We start from the raw sequence: 7,376 nt of genomic DNA on the forward strand, positions 1-7,376 counted from the left end.
TGTCGCCCAGGCTGGAGTGCAGTGGTGAAATCTTGGCTCACTGCAAGCTCCGCCTCCTGGGTTCACGCCATTCTCCTGCCTCAGCCTCCCAATTAGCTGGGACTACAGGCGCCCGTCACCACGCCCAGCTAATTTTTTGTATTTTTTAGTAGAGACAGGGTTTCACTGTGTTAGCCAGGATGGTCGCGATCTCCTGACCTCCTGATCCGCCCTCCTCGGCCTCCCAGAGTGCTGGGATTACAGGCATGAGCCACTGCGCCCGGCTAGATTTGATCTTCAAGTACCTGTAGATTTTCCTGTACCTTAGTAGAGGTGTTAATCCAGAAGCAGCATGTTTCATTTGAAAGTGCATCACTAATTCCAATAAAAAGCCCTAGCAGACTCAGTAAAACTTTGATGCTTCCTTTTTGTTAGTAACTATTATCCCTCCTGTAAGGATAATAATTAAGCAAAATATACAGCAATGGAAACTTTCTGTCCAATATTTCAGTTAGAAGATGCTACCATGTATAACTCCATCACATACAGTAGAGTGAGTATAGCAGTTCCCACAAGTGTGGTGTGGTAGATAATTTCCATCTAAAATTTTACTTTCTAAGATATACAATTTCCCTTTGGGGTTTGTGAAGTTCCTTGGTTTTATTTTCCCAAACAAAGAAACCTCCAGTTTATGGGCACCCTACTTACTTTCATTACCTGGCAGAATTTGCAGGATAATTGCCCAGAATTAGCATATTGATCCAGATTTTTACATTACCCATCCTTTTTTGTTTCTTCCAAGTTGCAGGAGATCACTTGATTTTCAGGAATAAGCAGGGTTAGTTTTAAATGTAGGCAAAAAGCTTAAAAACAATTAATGAAACTAGGATTTAATGACAAATGTGTGATAAGCTTTGGAGCATAATTTCTCTCTCCAGTCCTCGTTTTTGGTAAAAAACAAATTATGATAGGACCGTGTGTGTTGTTTGTAGAATAAACTTTAATCTTATACTTGGCCTGATTACTTGCATAAAATGCAGCAAGAATGGTTATTTTTACATAGGCCTTTTGGATTGGTTTTGATGAAACTCTGTTCCATAAGGAATTCCAGATAAGACCTTCAGAGCCCACCATGGGTTTGTATCCGCAAATACCTGTGAGTTGGGTGATCCTCGCCTCTTGAGATCCCAAGATAAACTTGGAACTCCTAGACCTGTTAGAAAGTGACATTCTTTACTGACCGCAGGTTAGGAACTCTGTGCGGGGACTGTGTAGACAAGGTATGAGGCCAGTTCTCCCCAAGGGCTTTTTATTGGCTCTGCATGTCAAGCTTGATTCCTTAAAGGGAAACACATCCTTTCAGTCAAAGCCTTGGTAAAATAACCAGTTTTTCCAATTGTGTCCTGTTGACAAAAAAAAATGGATTCTTACTGCACTGATGCAAACAGCTATATTGCCATAAGTTAAGAGTACTTACAACTAGTCTCCAAATTCCAGAGGAAGCAGGCAGAGAAAAATAAACATGCTCCAAATTTTGTTCACAGTAGTAAACCTTACTCAATTATCAAAGGCCAGAAATAGCTTAAAATAAGTTTCCTTGACTCTGAAAAAACAAAACAAGGACCAGCAATATTCCAAGCAAAAGTTAAAAAGTCTGCTTTAACTTTCTGAGTGCAGTCTCTTTAGTTAACTCTTGTTTTGTTTAATATCTGCGAACATGTCAGTTCTTTATGAGTCCTGTACGTCCTTTCTCTATTCCAGTGTTACAGTGTTCAATGCTGTTAAAAACCTGCATTTGAGAACACTTGTTAAAGTCCTTAATATAGCTGGGTTATAAACCGTGTTTTGAGAAGGAACAAAGCAAGACGAACAATTACCTGTGAATGGCAACATTTCCCAGATAGTTACAGTTAAAAACATGACTGAAAAAGAAGTTTATTTATCTCTGTGGCTTCCAATAATTTTACCCTTAATTATGACTGATAGCATATACTTAAACATTAGAATTTTGGAAATCCCATCTAATTTTGGAACATATATTATTCATCAAAATATGGCTTAAAAGAAGATTGGACATCATTTTGGCAATCTCATGTGACTAAACATGTCAAATAATCCTGTTTACCTCTTTTCTGAATGTTTCAGGGGCCCTCTGAACCATCCAAAAAGCCATCCCTCAGGAAGGAAAATTTTGAAACTTGAAGTTTGATTTTGAGATGACTGTTAAAATGTTAGAGGTTTAGAACACTTGATGTTATGAAATAGAATTCCAGATTGCCATAAATTATTTTGCCAAAATGATGACTCAAAAGGCAAAAACGTTTCGTTAGCCTTTACTATGACATGAAAATCCTGTTCAAAGACAAATTTTAGCCTTGCATTAGTTTGTTAATATAAACCCCAATTTGTTTAAATGAAACCTTATAGATTATTCCATCTAACCCAATTTGACCATGAGGTGAAAGCTTAACAAACTTTTTATAACCCTTTTACTAAAGGGCAGTTTAGTGTTTTAAGACTTCCTTGCTATACTTTTATTTCAATGTTCAATTTATGAAAAGACCATATAGATGCTATGGGAGAAGACAGTGTAGTGCTTCTATCATGTATTTCATTGCAAGGCAACCCAAAACCAATCGGCTTATTTTGTAATTAGCCCATCCCTCATGGGAGTCTCATCTCTTAGTTGGGGGTGGGATGGGGTGGGGATGTTTCCATATCTTTCAGGAGGCCAAGAGCATGCTTCTCTGATTTATAACTGCTATTAGCCATCCCTTAAAGTATATTTCCTACCTGGTTACTACACACCAAAGCTCTCTCAAAATGCGAAGTAATTTTTGCTACCCCAAAACTCAAAACCGTCAGATAACACAATGCAAAATAGAACACAGCCTTTGATTTTGAGAGGGATCTATCTCCTTTTAATTCCTGGGGTTTCATGAGGAAAACAGTTTTGTTTTTTGTTTTTTGTTTTTTCCCCAAAGTGGCGTCTTCGGTTTTTCCCAAGGAATCCCATGCTACCAGAAGTTTTCCCAAGGAGTCCCATGCTACCAGAAGTTATCTTAGGGCCTCTCATGCATGCATTAAGAGTGGTAAGACAAAAAATTGAGAAAAATGATTCAGCTGACAGAAGAGTCTTTTTCCAGAAAAACTTTTAAATATACCTATAACTTGAATATCGACTTTTAATTAAGCTGAGCACTCTTTAAGAAAATTCTTTTAAACTCCTTGTTACTTGACTTTAGCCACACCAAGCAGTTAAGAGTTTTACTCTTAAACCTTACAAAAAGTAACCTCACAGGTGAAACCAACAAGCCTTAAGTAGGTTATGATTTAACTACAAGTGTACAAGGTACTTTGTAAGGGGAGATAGGCAGCTCTCGAAACTGTCATTGCCAAATTGTGACTGAGACAGCGAAACAGATCCAACCCAAACAACTCCATTTTTTTTCCAGCCCCCAAGCTGCCTTTGCCCATCCCTGGGCATAAACTGAACCAACTTTGTGAGGAGCCTAGTTTACAGTGTATAGTTTAAAACAAAGATGATAACAGCACTTTCTTAAGATATACTCCCCTCTTGCCAGGGGACCAGACCAAGAAACTAGCCATAAGATTAGAAACCATGACTTAGGGGTAATGCAGCTGGAGGCTACAAGATTTTGACCCTCTCAAGATGAGTGCTTAAGATATTTTGTAAACCCTGCTCATGATGGATTAGCTGGCACCACCCACATTGACAAACTGGCTTATCTGACTTTGTGGCTGTCACCCAGGAACTGACTCAGCACAAGAAGACAGCCACCATTGTAAAATGGCAGAAACTAAAACAAAGTATTGCCATGTGGTTACAGGTTATGTTCCCAAGGACATGAAACAAGATGGAGTCCTGTAGCCAAGTTTGTTACTGACCGTTTTGTTGGGCTGCCTTGAACAGCAGGCTTATGGGGGTACTGGGCCTGCATCCTAACCTAAGATACCCTTTCTTTGACAGAACCATACAGAAAGACATGCAGAGCACATCAGATTTTCTGCAGCTTAAGACCAACCTCACAAATCCTTTTTCATTAATTATCATTTTACAGATAATATAAATTATGACCCTTATTATCCCATTTACTGGTTTGCACAGGGACAGAGAAGTCAAAAGCCTGTCTAGTAAGAAATTTTTACCCTTTTGCCAGCATATCAGGCTTCTGGGTTCCCTTCCCCCTTGGCTCAACTCTAAGCCAAGCATTTTAAGGTTTGGAAAATTAACGTTTCCCAGGTTGGAAGAACATTATGAAAGAGATAGAATCCATTTTAAACTGCAAAAACAGGAAAAACACCTTAGAAAGGAGTTCCAGTTAGGGTTGTCAAGAGGTATTGGCTCTTCCTATTGGGAATGGTGTTTCCCCTATTTCTTTGCCTTCCCTATTTTCTCTTTTCCCTTTTGGCCTACTATAGGAGACATATTGCTCATCTCCAAAATTCTCTTCTGCTTGCAGAGCTGCCTGTTTTAGCTGTAGTTAGGGTTTGGCTTAGAAACAGCATAACATTCCTCCATGAGAAGTCAAATACCTGAGTTAAATTTTGGAAAGCTTCTATATACCCATCAGGGTTGTCCGAAAATAGTCCTAAGACTCCTTTTACTTGTCTGAGGCCTTGCAATGAGAAGGGAACTTGAAGGGCCCCCAAATAAGGGGGATCCTCAGATGGTTCCCCTGTAACTTACTTCTTTAATTTTGGGGAAGTAAAAAGGCCATGCCCTTGTGCAAAAGAAAATAGGCCATTTTTCTTCAAAGTTTCAGGGTCGAAGGAGTCCCAGTGCTTTAAAATACACTCCAGGGGAGTGCATGTTAAAAGATGATTTGTTATCCATCTAGAAAGAGAAGTGAGAATAAAAGCGTCCTTTTAGTCTCCTTCCTTTTGGTATGTGATCCAGGATAGAGATAAAAACAGTAGAGGGCGTCCCCCCAACTATATTCCCTCCAGGGTTCCTGGATTCCCAGCACTTGTTTAAATGTGCCACCCATGACTGCAGGCGTTACCCTCCAAGCTATGGCACCAGAGGAACTAAACTTTTGGGCCTTAGTCACGCCGTCCCCAAGCAGTCTTAGTCCTCTGCCTTTTATTTCCCTTTGACCTCCTAGACTTGTGTGGCCTGTGTTCCTTCCTAAATGGATTTCAAGAAAAATCACGTAATTGGGCAAGGTCCCTGTAAGGGAGGGGGCATGCTAGATTGAACTCTATATCCTGCTATTATAGTCCGTGCTAAAGCATTTACCCACAGAAAAATGGTTCCGGTTAACTTCTGGACTTAAAATTCCCTCACTAATTAAGTACTGTCTTAATAGGAGACAGAATACACGCCTTAAAGGAACATAGGAACTGAATGTTCATTTTTCTGCCAGTGGGACAATATGGAGACTAAAATGTGATTGCAGAAGACATCTTGCTCCTAACTGTTAAAAGCAGAGCTTTCCCGTCCACAGAAGTAGCAGTAGAAAAGTGCAAAATGGAAAAGTAGCAAAGCTGCAATGTACTGCAGAGAACCAGCAATGTGTCTCATGAGGAGGATTTTTATTTCCACTAGGTGGCTTAGAAATACCATGTGCTCGCCAGAGAAACGGTAGAGAGTAAGAGACGTTTATTAAGTTACTGCCTGCCATGATTCGTGATCTTTTCTAACAGACCATGAACTGTTTTTGCCATGAACTGTAAAGATTCCTGCACATTAGACACACAGAGAGAGGGTAAGAGACCGCTGAAAAGAGAAAGTTTGGTGACAGGGTAGCTGGAAGACAGCCTTGAGATTAAAGGACAGATTTAAAGGTGAGATCCACTCCATACTCACCAGTCTGATGAATGAATTTCCTTTCCTGGCCCATGCACCAAAATGATACGGCTCTGAGGAGTGGAGGAACACCAACCAGGTTCTTCATCTCATATTGAATTGGGAAAAACGACACGGACACACATGGAGTGGTTTTAAGGAGCAGAGAGTTTAATAGGCAAGAAAGAAGGCAGAAGCTCCCCTTTACAGAGACAGAGGGTGGAGGGGCTCCAAACTCAAGACAGGAGACCCCCATGTGGGGTGGAAAACAGCCAAATATATGTAGAGGCTGGAGGAGGCGGTGTCTGATTTGCACAGGGCTCAGGGGATTGATTTGGCCAGGGATGTCATTCACATAGACTGTGAAAAACTGGCCTTCCCACCCTAGCCTTTTAATATGCAAATGCAGGGCACCAAGATGTTCTACACATGGGGAGATATGTGGGGGCGGCCACGTGGCCAGGCACACGTCCCGGCTAGGGCAAGAGGAAAACAGTGGGAATTACGATGTTGGGTGGACCCAGTTTCTAATGGCTTGCATTTGCATATTAAAGGTTGCTGGCCCAGCTCTGAGAGCCAGGGCCTTCCTGCTAGACAAGAAACATTTCTGGAGCTACTTTAAAAGAAACTAAAACGTTCCAAGTACCCCTCCATCTGCCTAAAATAGTTTCTTAATAACTCCTATCACACTGCTTTTCAGATGTAAATGTAAGGTCAAAGGTCAGCAGAATTGTTTAATAATACAAGTTGGCAATAAAGTATTTTATCATAATATATACAGTATTTCCCATTATAACTGATGTAATAAAAAAAATCTTTTGGCTTTCTTGCAATTAAAAACTCACAGGGGATGTTGCAGTGAGCCTAGATTGCACCACTGCACTCCAGCCCCAGGGCAAGACCCTGTCTCCAAAACAAAACAAAACAGAAGACACAGGCATTACATATTTATTAATCATATTGCTCAGTGACCTACCCCATTCTGGAAAATAAAGAACACAGGATTTTTTTTCTTGTGTTGGGAAATTTTAATTCTAAAAAAGGCCAATTCCCAAACATTTAGTCTTAAGTCCCCTTTTAAAAGTTACTTCTTCAAAATCCCAAGAAATAAGAGATTTGCTAACGATCCAGATAAGCAAAAGTCCTATCGAGTATCTTTACATGTATTTCACTGCCTACTTGCTCTTCTTTCTTGGTGACCTAGCTGTATGTCCTTTGCCCATTTTTGTGGGGTGGAGAGAAGTTTGGTCTTTGAATTTTTAAGCACTCTCTAAATAATAAAACAATTACCCTTTGTGGTATAAGTTGCATTTTTTTTCTTGCAGTTTATCAGTTGATTTTGTCATGCACGTCTGTGTGAAGAGACCACAAAACAGGCTTTGCGTGAGCAATAAAGCTTTTTAATCACCTGGGTGCAGGCCGGCTGAGTCCAAAAGGAGAGTTGGCGAAGGGAGATAAGGGTGGGGCCGTTTTATAGGATTTGGGTAGGTAAAGGAAAATTACAGTCAAAGGGGGTTGTTCTCTGGAGGACAGGAGTGGGGGTCACAAGGTGCTCAGTGCGGGAGCTTTTTGAGTCAGGATGAAC

The sequence above is a fragment of the Mandrillus leucophaeus genome, unplaced genomic scaffold, assembly GCF_000951045.1.
Source record: "Mandrillus leucophaeus isolate KB7577 unplaced genomic scaffold, Mleu.le_1.0 Scaffold159, whole genome shotgun sequence".
Lineage (NCBI taxonomy): Eukaryota > Metazoa > Chordata > Mammalia > Primates > Cercopithecidae > Mandrillus > Mandrillus leucophaeus.